The sequence below is a fragment of the Hordeum vulgare genome, chromosome 3H (assembly GCF_904849725.1).
Source record: "Hordeum vulgare subsp. vulgare chromosome 3H, MorexV3_pseudomolecules_assembly, whole genome shotgun sequence".
Taxonomy (NCBI): domain Eukaryota; kingdom Viridiplantae; phylum Streptophyta; class Magnoliopsida; order Poales; family Poaceae; genus Hordeum; species Hordeum vulgare.
Genome location: NC_058520.1, coordinates 599,528,242 through 599,541,432, shown reverse-complemented (window position 1 = coordinate 599,541,432; position 13,191 = coordinate 599,528,242). Strand labels below are relative to the sequence as shown.

The 13,191-nt window shown below is 43.7% G+C and overlaps 1 long non-coding RNA gene across 1 annotated transcript; it reads right to left on the bottom strand.

The window, feature by feature from the left end:
• Window positions 1-11,755: 11,755 nt before the first annotated feature.
• On the bottom strand, window positions 11,756-12,889 carry LOC123440970. The gene is made up of 2 exons (XR_006630387.1): window positions 12,744-12,889; window positions 11,756-12,136 (listed from the first exon to the last, which is right to left on the bottom strand). It is a non-coding gene; the product is annotated as an uncharacterized LOC123440970 (long non-coding RNA).
• Window positions 12,890-13,191: the final 302 nt, after the last annotated feature.

Genomic DNA, 13,191 nt, shown 5'->3' with positions numbered 1-13,191 from the left:
ACTTAACGTGCAGCCGAGGAGGGGCTTTAGTCCCGGGTGGAGCCACGCCCCGGGACTAAAGACCCCCTTTAGTCCCGGGTGGAGCCACGCACCGGGACTAAAGACCCCCTGCTTCCCGCCTCTTGGTCTGCCCGAAAAGAGGCCTTTAGTCCCGGGGCGTGGCTCCACCCGGGACTAAAGGGGGTCTTTAGTCCCGGCTCGAGCCACACACCGGGACTACAGATCCACCTATTTAAGCGGGACTTCGAAAATTTCCAACCCAATTCGTCCATTCCTCTTCTTCTTCCTCTCGTTCTCCTGCCCGGCGCAGCACAGCGACGAACTAACCGACGCCGTCAGGCTGCCCGCCGTCCTGCTTGCCGCCGCCTGCCATCCTCCTCGCCGTCGGCCGTCCTCCTCGCCGCCGCGCCGTCCTCCTCGCCGCGCGCCGTCGACACCTCCGGCCGGTAAGCCCCCCGCCCCCTCCTCCCCAACACTCTGGCCAGTATAGAAGAAAAGAAGAAAAAGGAGAAGAGAAGAAGAAAAAGGAGAAGAAAGGAAGAAAAAGGAGAAGAAAAGAAGAAAAAGAAAAATATTTTTTTGTCATTTAATTCCTATTGTTATTAGGTTTGTGCTAGATTATTAGGGTTAATAATATTTAGAATTAGGTTAGGGTTACAAGAAGAAGAAATATGAACAAAAATAAGAAAATAAGATTAGGAAAAATGAAAATAAGAAGAGGAGGAGAAGAAAAGAAGAAAAAGTGTATATTGTATAGTGTATATGCTTAAGTGTATAGTGTATATAGTGTATAGTGTATAAGAAGAGGAGGAATTTTGCTATAGTGTATATAGTGTATAGTGTATAAGAAAAGAAGAAAAGAAGAGGAGGAGAAGAGAAGAAAAGAAGAGGAGGAGAAGAAAAATGAAAATAAGAAGAGGAGGAATTTTGCTATTGTATAGTGTATATGCTTAAGTGTTAATAGTGTTTCTTAGTTTATTTTTAGCCAGAAAATTAATAGAACTAGTTTATTTTTTAGTTTATTTTGCGATGCCTATCTCGCATCCTCGTCGTGGACTCGGCGGAGGACACCTGCTTGATCAGAGGGGCCCTGTCCGGGACTGGGCTTCGCCCGGCTGGTATTGGGAGGTGCTACCTTCCGGGCGGCGTAGGTTGGTGAGGAGCCAGCCCATCTCGATCACCGTCGCCGGACTTGGGTCGTCCGTCTCCGCCGCCGCCCGCACATGATACTAAGCGGAAGCGTGCCAGCAAGAACGCTCCGTCGATGATTTCTAAGCGACGGAGCTCCCCAAAGCGCAAACCGTCGCTCCTCCCAAAGGTACCTCATGCTAATCTTCCTATCAGACCTTATGATCGTACCCCCGAGGAAAACGCCAGGATAACAAAGGAACAGCATGAGGCGTAGATGAAAAAGAAGGAACCCGAGCCCCGCCCGGAATACACCGAGAAGCATATAGCATGGGCAAAAGACTTCATAACCCTTCCATCACAGTATGACTTACACTATAAGCCTGATGACTATACACGCACATTGCAGAAGGAAGTGAAAAAGAGCAGCTCACATGCAAGTGCAAGTGGGAGCAAATCAAGTTCAACTACAAGCAAGAAAAAATCAGACGTTCCTCAGCTTGGACAACAGGCCAAACAGTCGATCCCACCCCTCAAGGTGTTAACCGAGAATGTTCCCCCTCCGGTGCAGGGGTAAGCTTTTGAAAGAGAAAAGTAGTTGGCGGATGAATGTGGTATCGCGGTTGAAGATTTGCTGGCGTCCCAAGACGACAGGATAACCAAGGCTGTGATAGCCCCTAAGCCACAGTTTGTCATGGGAGAGCCTTTGGTCAGCAAAGATGATCTCCCAACCAATATGCGTTACTTGCATAAATGGTAGTTAAGTGAATCGAAGAATGGGAGAACGATGATCGTGCTGAGTGTCCCACGGGAGTACTACGGCCGCTCCGAAGAAATCCATATCGACTTTGATGAACTCTTCCAGATGTACAATGGCGACGCCCTCGACAAATCGCTTATGAGTTGCTATTGTCTGTAAGTTTTTCAATTCGTTGTCTACATATAACTTGTTTAGTTATTTCAATTCATTGTCTATATATAACTTGTACTCTATTATGCAGAATGAAGATTCTGGAGTGTAAAAGTAAGAGCATCCTAAATATTGGGTTTATTGACCCAGATAAAATACATATAGCGACGCTAACTGACAAACCCAAGGAGACGGAGGAAAACCTTCTAAGGTTTCTAAGAGATCAAAATTTCTGTGACCACATACTGTTTCCATACAACTTCAGGTGAGGGTCTTTCCTCTGTTGTGTCCATTCACTTATAAGTGTAATTGATAAGTTACTGACACACACATATATATATACATGTGCAGCTTCCATTGGATTCTGTTGGACATTCAAATTGATAAGGGAAGAGTTAATGCCTTCGACCCATTATCGAGACCCTTGGAACAGTTCCAAAGCCTGCAGGACATGCTCCAAGGGTAATTTTAATCATTCTTGCGCTCTATCGGTCTCTTTCGATGATTTTCTGATATATCAATTAATGAAAAACTTAGCAAATCATTATCCTTGTCGGGCAGGGTTTGGAAGCGGTTCAAGTGCGTGACTCCCGGTAACTTTCCTGAGAAGCTGACCTTTAGAGCGGCTCAGGTAAGTAGTAGTATGATATACTTCTATTAATTTTCAATACATTTATGATGCTAGATTATTATTTTGATTATATATATTCTATTCTCATAAAGTGCGACCAGCAGCCACGGGGAACGCATCTATGCGGATACTATGTTTGCGAGACCATTCGCACGTTTACCTCTGAGTTCAAGGATCACAGATTCGACGTAAGCAATGAACTTTCACACCTCTATTTTTACCCGTCATTCTTTGTTATCATGATTGATATTCATATTCATCTCCTCTTCTTATATAGCACACGGCCATGAGGATGAAGGTCCTACCAGAGCAACGCGCGATTGCTGTTGCAGAGGAGCTTGCGGGATTTCTGAGGACGGAAGCTATAGAAGACAAAGGACGATTTAGTGTAGCTAAGGGCCATTACTGATGTTCGTCCATGTAATCGAATAGACGGGCTCTAGTCCCAAGAATTCAGATCTCCATATAATTGTATATATATGATCGCTTGTAAGATAAGTTAATCTTATATATATATATATGCATAATTATTTCTATTTAAATTATATGAAAACTAATTCCCGAACACCAAACGAGGCATCACGTTAATCTCCCGAACACCTAAACCCTAAAACCCTAAAACCCAAAAATAATTTCATTCAAAAAAAAACCCAAAAACTAGCAAAATCTGAAAATCTTTAGTCCCGGTCAGTGTAAAGAACCGGGACTAAAGGGCCTGCCCCTGGGGCTCTACGAGGCGCCCACGTGGAGCACCTTTAGTCCCGGCTTGTAAGAGGGGCGGGACGAATAGGTTAGGCCTTTAGTCCCGCCCCTTTAGTCCCGGTTGGTGAACCGGGACTAAAGCCCCTTACGGGCCGGGGCTAAAGGCCCCGTCCCCACTAGTGCATAACACCACTAGAGGAAAAACAACATACAACATATCAAAATACCGAACGAATACCAAATTCACATGACTATTATTAGCATGACTTATCCCATGTCCTCAGGAACAAAAGTAACTACTCACAAAGCATAATCATAATCATGATCAGAGGTGTAATGAGTAGCATCAAGGATCTGAACATAAACTCTTCCACCAAATAATCCAACTAGCATCAACTACGGAGAGTAATCAACACTACTAGCAACCTTACAAGTACCAATCGGAGTCGTGAGACGGAGATTGGTTACAAGAGATGAACTAGGGTTTGGAGATGAGATGGTGCTGATGAAGATGTTGTTGGTGACGAGTCCCCTCCGATGAGAGGAGTGTTGGTTATGACGATGGCGACGATTTCCCCCTCCGGGAGGGAAGTTTCCCCGGTAGGATCGTCCTGCCAGAGCTCTAGATTGGTTCTGCTCAAGTTCCGCCTTGTGGTGGCGGCGAAACCATGAAAAAGCTCCCTTCCGATTTTTTTCTGGACGAAACCCTCCATATAGCAAAAGAGGGGGGCAAGTGGGCCAGCAGGGTGCCCACAAGCCCCCATGGCGCGGCCTGGGGGGTGGCCGCGCCGTGCAGGATTGTGGCCACCCCCTGGCCCTCCTCCGGTACTTCTTCGGCCGAGTATTTTTTATATATTGGAAAAAAAATCTCCATTGATTTTCACGGCGTTTGGATTTGCGCAGAATAGGTATCTCAACTTTGCTCCACTTTCAGGCCAGAATTCCAGTTGCCGGTATTCTCCCTCTTCATGTAAACTTTGCAAAATAAGAGAGAGAAGGCATAAGAATAGTACCTGGAAGTGAAATAGCAGCTAAAGAAGCGATAAATATCAACGTGAAAACATGATGCAAAATGGACGTATCAACTCCCCCAAGCTTAGACCTTGCGTGTCCTCAAGCGAAAGCCTAGCTCAATAAATATGTCCACATGTTTAGGGAGAGAGGTGTCGACAAAACAAGATACGAACATGCATGCATCATGATCAAGATCAGAACAACAATACGAACATATAATCTCTCATGCTAAAGTGATAATTCCTTCACAAAGTAAAGCATGGATCAAGAACCTTACCGAGAAGTAACAACCGATAGCCTTTAGTCATTGAAGCAATTGCAGTTTATCACAACATCAGAAAGAGTCAAATAAGAGCTTGTAAAGAAAATCCACATACTCAATCATTCTTTCGTTCTCTACAATTGCTACAACTCACGTGGTACTCATGAGATCAAAGTTTCAGCTGGACACAGAGAAAGATAGGGGCTTACAGTTTTGCTTCCCAACTGCTTACCTCAAGGGTAATGTCAACAATAATAATTCATGAATGCCTACCTCCAAGTTGACATATGAATATAGATCTTTCCCAAGAATATGACGTTAGCCAAGATAATGGTGAAATAAGGAATTGGTGAAGATCACCATGACTCTTTCAAGGACAAAAAGTAAAGGTACAAGATAGGCCCTTCGCAGAGGGAAGCGGAGGTTGTCATGCGCTTTTGAGGTTTGGATGCGTGTCCTCTTAGTGCGGAGGAACGTCACTTTATATTGCCCCCTGTGATAAAGAACTTTATTATGAAGTCTGTCGCTTTTATGTCTTCTTCATCACAGGTTCGTATAAAGCTTATTTTCCACACACTAATAGATCATACATATTAGAGAGCAATTTTTACTGCTTGCACCGATGACAACTTACTTGAGGGATCTTATTCAATCCATAGGTAGGTATGGTGGACACTCATAGCAAAACTGGTTTGAATATTTATGGATGCACAAGTAGTATCTCTACTTGGTGCGGGAGTTTTGGCTAATATGAGGTGGAAGCAATCGTCACATGCTAAGGGATCTCTAATCATATAACATTGTTCAGAGCCAAGCAAACACAATCCATTACGTTGTCTTCCTTGTCCAACATCTACTTCTAGGCATGCAATAGTTTAGTGAGTGTTCACAATCATAGATGGTGTCAGAGATGATATATTTATATGTGAACCTCTCCTTCCTTATCACTTCCTATTAATTGCGACAACGACCAAGTTCTACGTTTGCCTACCCTCAACAAGTTTCAATCCTCATTCTTTTTATATGTGAAGCCATCACTTCCCATAAGATCACTACATGATCTTTCATGCTTTTGTTCTATTCTCACTCTTTTGATCATGGCAAGAGGCAAAGCCCTTCAACTAAGACACTCTTTATTATATGGCTCACGAGAAAAAATACATCGGGGGTGACACAAAGCAAAACTCAAGACTAAAACACTAATACTTTACTCAACTAGAAAAAGAGAAAACTGAAAAGGAAAACTAAAACAAAGGTAAAAGCAAAAGATGTGACGGTGATACGATACCGGGGCAACTCCCCCAAGCTTGGAAAAAGCCAAGGGGATTGCCCATACCAATGCTCAGTTGTCTTCCTTTGGTGGTGATGGTGGAGTTGTTGAAGCGGTCTTTAGCTTGTCTAGTTTCCACTTGAGCATAAAGTTCTGCTCCCTCAGATCGTCATTTTCCTCCTCCAGCTTGAACACTCTTTGGCAAAGCTCCTGCTTACTCTCCTGCAAGAAACGAGAAGGGATAAACAAGGTCTTAGGCTTCTTCCTTTGGTCAGGGAGGCTTGACTTCTTGAACTCCACATGAGTGCGTCCAGGTTCAGGTAGAGGAGCCTCCTCTTCATCAGAACTCGTTTGTTCCTTCGCCTTTGGATCATAGTCTTCTTCCTCATCAGTGGTCCAGCCATATGGTTCCAAGTCCCCATAGACCTTGGGGTTAGCAAGGTAATCTGCCACATAGCTCTCCCCTTCTGAATCCTGAGAAGACATCTTGACCTAGATCTACGGCAGAAAACGGGCTCGAAACGCAAAATAGAGGAAATCTGCGTGATGCAGGGTCAGACCAAATGAAAGTATATATAATGATTTTTTTTCAGACCAGAAGGAGCACCCTGCAAGAAAACGGAGTCCGGGAGGCGCACGAGGTGGCCACAAGCCCTCACGGCACAGCCAGGGGGTGGGCCCGCGCCGTGCAGGCTTGTCGCCTCCTCGCGCACTTTCCGGACTACTTCCAATTTTTGTATGTTTTCAAATATTCCAAAACGGAGAAAATTTCCTAAGGGGAATGTTTTGGACTCTGTTTTCTTACCGAATCTCATACCTCTTCGTTTTCGGAGTCTGAAACAGGCTGATAAATATCCCTTACGTGTTCTTCCGGAGTTATGGTATTGATGATATTGCTTTCAACATTTATGGGAGTACCAGAGATATAATGCTTGATTCTCTACCCATTTACCACTCTCGGACAATTACCTTCCGTGTTGTTGATCTTGATAGCACTGGAACGATATACTTCCTCAACAACATAGGGACCTTCCCATTTAGAGAGAAGCTTGCCTGCAAAGAATCTTAAACGAGAGTTATATAGCAAGACATAATCGCCTACATTGAACTCACGCTTTTTTATCCTCTTATCATGCCTCCTCTTAACCTTCTCTTTGAAGAGCTTGGCATTCTCATATGCTTGAGTTCTCCACTCATCAAGCGAGCTAATGTCGAATAACCTCTTCTCACCGGCAAGTTTGAAATCAAAATTGAGCTCTTTGATTGCCCAATAAGCCTTATGCTCTAGCTCAAGAGGTAAGTGACATGCTTTCCCATACACCATTTTGTACGGAGAGATGCCCATGGGATTCTTATAGGCAGTTCTATAAGCCCACAATGCATCATCGAGCTTCTTCGACCAATTCTTTCTAGACCCGTTGACAGTCTTTTGCAGAATCAGTTTAATCTCTCTATTGCTTAGCTCTACTTGACCACTGGACTGAGGGTGATAGGGAGACGCAATTCTATGGTTGACATCGTACTTAGCAAGCATTTTATGAAAAGCACCATGAATGAAGTGTGAACCACCATCGGTCATTAGATATCTAGGGACTCAAAATCTAGGGAAGATAACTTCTTTCAGCATCTTGATAGAAGTGTTGTGATCAGCACTACTAGTGGGGATAGCTTCTACCCACTTAGTGATGTAATCAACAACAACTAAGATGTGAGTATACCCATTGGATTTTGGAAAAGGTCCCATATAATCAAAGCCCCAAACATCAAATAGTTCAATGACAAGTGAATAGTTCATAGGCATTTCCTGACGTTTGCTAATATTACCTATTCTTTGACATTCGTCACAAGACAAGACAAACTTACGGGCATCCTTGAAGAGAGTGGGACAATAGAAACCTGATTGCAATACCTTGTGTGCAGTTCTATCTCCCACATGGTGTCCTCCGTAGGCCTCAGAGTGACACTTCCGTAGGATCTGTCCCTGTTCATGTTCAGGTACACAACGTCTAATAACACCATATGTCGTGGTTTTGTCACGACAGATGTTCTCATGAGAGAACTTAGGTGTGAGGCCATCACAACCATGTGGCGGCTTGAGAGGGGTTGGTCGAAATCGAGAGACGCGAGTTTACCCAGGTTCGGCCCCTCCGATGGAGGTAAAAGCCTATGTCCTGCTTGTGTTTCATTGATGAAGACGATGATCTCGATTACAAGGGTGCAGACTCGCCACCTCTAATCTCGTGGGTGTCTAATCTGTCTATCTCATGATTTGTCTTGTCTAGATCTAAGTTGTGAATCCTGTCCCTCTTGGGGCGCCTTACCCCTCCTTATATAGGTGGAAGGGATAGGTTTACATGTAGAGTGCTACTAGGAGTAGGAATAGGACTAGTCTCTCTTGAATCCTAATCCGGGTCTTGTTTCCTTTGTGAGGGAGTCTCTCCTCTTCTTGGGCCTTCTCTTGTGAGCTGGCCCTCCTGGCCTCAATATGAGCCACCTTATGCCAGGGTGTACGACGGGCCTTGGGCCTTCGTCATTTATCTAAGTCGCCTGTGGGGGCAAGTATGAGTCGCCCGCCAGGTCACTGCTGAGTCGCCGGTGAGTCGCCAAGTCCTTGGCAGGTCATACTCCAAGGCGGGTTACACTGCGGGGTATATCCCCGATATTAGCCCCCAGGTTAGCTTGAATTTATTCATGGTAAGCTCCTGAAATAAGAATAATAAATAAGTTAAGCGACCGGCTTGCTCCTCTGTCCGACTTGATTTACTGAAGTGGCTCCTCGAAAAATACGAGTTTCTTCTTCATAATAACGAGCCATCTTCACAATCATCTTGGTGGTTCGTGTCCTTTGTAATGAAGTACATATGCCATCGAGTCGGCCTCCAATGATTTGGCTTGATGAAAATTTGGGGAATAAGAAATCCACACAATGTTGAACCAGCTTCTCTTGCTTCGACGGGTTATGATCGACAATGGCGGGTCATGATTGCTAATGGCGGTCATGATTATTGGCGGTGTCTCGTCAAACAACTGAACTCCAATTGACTATGTCGAATTATTGGGGATAAAGAAATCCGTATGATGTTGAGCTGGTCTTTCAATGCTTCAACTAGATAAAAATATGCTGAACCGGTCTCCCAATACTTCACCTCCATGACGAAATGAAATGTGCTCTTCAATTTTTTTATATATCCATATTACCTGTAGCCCCCAAGGGCCGGGTCATCAGTGTGTGATGGGCCGGGTCTTCAATTTGAACGTCATGATCAGTGAAACAACTTAGTGTTGTAGCCCCCAAGTGCCGAGTTGTCTTGCCTGCGGCAACCTGGGACTTTAAAAATTATGATATGAATAGTGTAGCCCCCAAGTGGCGGGTCGATTGCTTGCGGCGACTCGGGACTTCCATGTTCTCCTTTGAAAATAAAACATCATATGATGTAGCGCCCAAGGGCCGGATCATTATGCAATATTGAGCAGGGACTTTGTAGATCTGACTATGGAAACTTGAGCGGTAATGTGTAGCCCCCAAGGGCCGGGTCATTATAAAAATGATGAGCCGGTTCTTCCTTGAATCCATACTTGAATAAAGAGCGACCTGTAGCCCCCTAGGGCCGGCTTATCTCCTAGAAATAGTTGGGTCTATTGATGATGTGATGATTTGAAAGAGCAATTTGCATTAACCCCCAAGTGTCATGGTGCATGCTTGCAGCGACAAGGGACTTGCATACTTTGATGTAATCTTGATTTGAATAAAGTAGCCCCCAAGTGCTTGGTTGTGTGCCTGCAGTAACTCGGGACTATTCCTTTCATTGTATAATAAAATCATATCCACTCCATGAACTGATGATGCCTTTGTGATAAAAGAAATCCTTGACCGTGGTTGCAATGTAACCCGACAAATATATCCTTGAGAAATCCATATGTTTGAGAAATCCATAAGTGTTGTAGTTTACTACAGAGCACAAGTTTTAAGAAATCCAAGGGCCGGTCAATTAGATGACTCAACATTATATGTGATAGGGAGGCTCTTCGATAATAGTCAATTCTTCCGAGCTGGCTTTAAAAAACCCCAATCATTTAACACTGGTTATGATAAACCATGATGAAAATCCAGCCATATTGGCTATTCAATGATTTATTTGTACCTGCAATAATTTATGCTTTGACCCAGTTTGAAGACCGGCATGATATGTATGCATGATGTATGATGCAATGCAAGATGATGCATGTGTATGACATAATAGTGTTGGTTTATGAGACTTGAATCTTACTTCAATGAAACTAGCTTGATAGCCACTGGTTTATCATCGCTCTCTGTAAGCCGGCACTCACGACCAATCGATGTTTTAACCCGGATAAGTTCAGGTTCCATATGGATTGACTTATCATGAAACGGAGTACACGGGATTCGGAGTAGCATCATGCAGACAGACAGATTTAACCAAGTTTCAAAGAAGGCGGCTTAATAGCCCATGGAATATCCTCGCTTTTTGTAAGCCGACACTCGCGACGAATCGATGTTTTAACCTCGATAGTTCAGGGTCCAACTGGATTGACATATGAGAGTACACGGGATTCGGAGTAGCATCATGCAGACAGGCAGGTTTGACCAAGAAGGCGGCTTATTGGCAAATGGAGTATCCTCGCTCTCTGTAAGCCGGCGCTCACGACCAATCGATGTTTTAACCCGGATAAGTTCAGGGTACAACTGGATTGACTTATCATGAAACGGAGTACACGGGATTTGGAGTAGCATCATGCAGACAGGCAGGTTTAACCATGAATTCTTGTCATTAAGCCGGGCACCCATGTTTGAACTGCGCATCGTGGCGATTCATCCTCTTGGGCGACTTTAAGATACCTGCTAATGAAGCGGGGCACCCATGTTTGAACGGCGCATCATGGCGACTCGTCCTCTTGAGCGACTTTAAAATGCCTGCCAATGAAGCAGCAGCCCCTGGAAGTGGCTTAATTTTTCTGTAATGACCCGTGGGTCTTGAATTATTCATCCCAATTGAGCGTGCCGAGCCATGTCCATGTAGCCCCCAAGTCTTAAGTCGACTCAAGGAGGCGGCTTGAGAGTCTTCATATTTGACTTTGGCATAAGCCAGCATAATGCTGATGGTTGTGCACGTCTGTTGAGCGGTTCACGTGAGTGAGCACTGTACCGATATGTTGATGTCGTTCGGACCGTGAAGGCGGCGTCTTGCATCCGTCTGTTGGGCGGCTCGTTTAAGCGAGCACTGCACCGGCGGGTTGATGTAAACCGGATCATGGGGACGACCTTTTGCACATGTCTTTGGCTGGCTTGCATAGGGGAGCACTGCACCGCCCTGTTGAGTTGAATGCAAGAGCTGTCTGGCGATTTGATATGGACGCGAGAATCGGTCGCAGTGTTGTAAGCCATCTTGATTGCGCGGACGTGACAGCTGGCCGCGTCATTGTAAACCGTCTTGATGTGTGGATAGGAGAGTTGGCCGCATCATTGTAAGCCGGAGCTGATAGCGAATTGACCATTGCGTTCTAAGCATGTGCGCGAGTCATTTGAGCAATGCAACACAGATGAATACCGGTTCAGAAAAATGTTGCTACGTGCTTCATCTCCATATTAACACTAGTAACAGTGCACGTGCAACGCACGTGTCCACAAACATGAAGTTCAAGCGAGTATAAAAATTTAAAATCATATTATTCGATGACCGCCTTATTATCTCTAAAGAAAAGAGGAAAGGGGGAATACAAACCTATCAATTATCTTTTGTGGATGTCATGTGAAGTTCGAGCACACCAAGTAAAAATCACAATTGTATAGGTACATGTTAGAGATAAAGGACAATCGACTGGATGAACAACTTCTTCATAGAGAAGATAATGTCATAGCCTATTTAGTCTATTTTATAGTAAAAATGGAATCAAACATCCGATGAAGATTTCAGAATGTCTAATTTTCTTGGATGATACAAGTGAACATGGTGGAGATACAAACTTGGAGCGAAGATACAAAAAAAACAAATCAGTCTTGGAAAAAATTAATTTGTTCCTTCTTGGATTCATGCTGCTTTTCATCTTGACAAGTTGAAGGACTGATGATGGCGGTAAGGCCACCCATGGGAGTTACAGCGGGCATCGTAGGTGGAAGAGTATATCGATAATGGCGACAGTTTTGCCCCACTCACTTTCTTGCGGCTTATCCTAAAATAGAACTACGCTTCAGAGAGATTCCTATTACGTATATTGTTGTAGAACATGTCGAAGCAAAAAACAAATCAATAAAGCATTAGATTCATAATAAAAAATACAAAGGAATTTAATATTTTATAAACCAACTTAGTTCTGGCAAGATTAGACATGAGCTAAAGATGTCATCATGGTATCAACATCTTAGCACCGGAGAAAGTCTACTACTACTGTAGGATGGAAAATTGTACAATAAGGAATAGCGTGAGCAGATTAGTGGCTATAAGAATTATTGGTTCGCGAAGCTAACCAACAAAGAGAAAAAGTATCCATTTAGAACAGCATGCATCTCCTTTATGTGCTACTCCATCCGTGCCTACATATGCTAATTGCAATGTTGGTCGCTTCAGACCCATATAGATAGCCTAAAGGGAGCAGTTTCGGTTTATCTATATCAAGAAATGAACAAAAGATTCCTCTGCAAATAGCAAAAGAACTCCGGATAAATCTGCCCCCATCATCACCAAAGAAATAAGGTATCAAACAAACTAAGGAAGGCAACAAAATGTTCATACAAATCTAGCTAGATATGAGCATCATAGGAACAAACAAAAATTCCCATGCAAAAACATAAACGAGGTAGCCAACAAACCTAGGAGGACAACAAAGAATCTCTTTTGTTGGAGCCCAGCTAGATCCTAGATGTAGACATCTCTTAAACCCAATTTGCAGGAACCTGGCTAGATATGAATATATGAGCAAGTCATACACTAATTAAAGAGTGTAGAAACCAATTATGCAGTACAATTCAGCAAATAAAGATGGCTCATTATTTTATGGATAAGATCCATCAATCAGAAAATGGAAGTAGAAAACCATATGAACTAAAAGCTTCATAACTGTTTGTTGGCCAAATTATATCAGATTGTGACCCAAAGAAAGAGGGGAAGTAAATTGTGATGGTTAAAGATACCTGAACTTCTTTCCTTTGTATCCACATGCAGTGCAATCAGTAGCCATCTCCATTCAAGAAGTGCAAGTGTCTCACCGGCTCAAATCGATCCATGAATCTTACATAATCAAGACAGTTTGTTAAATCT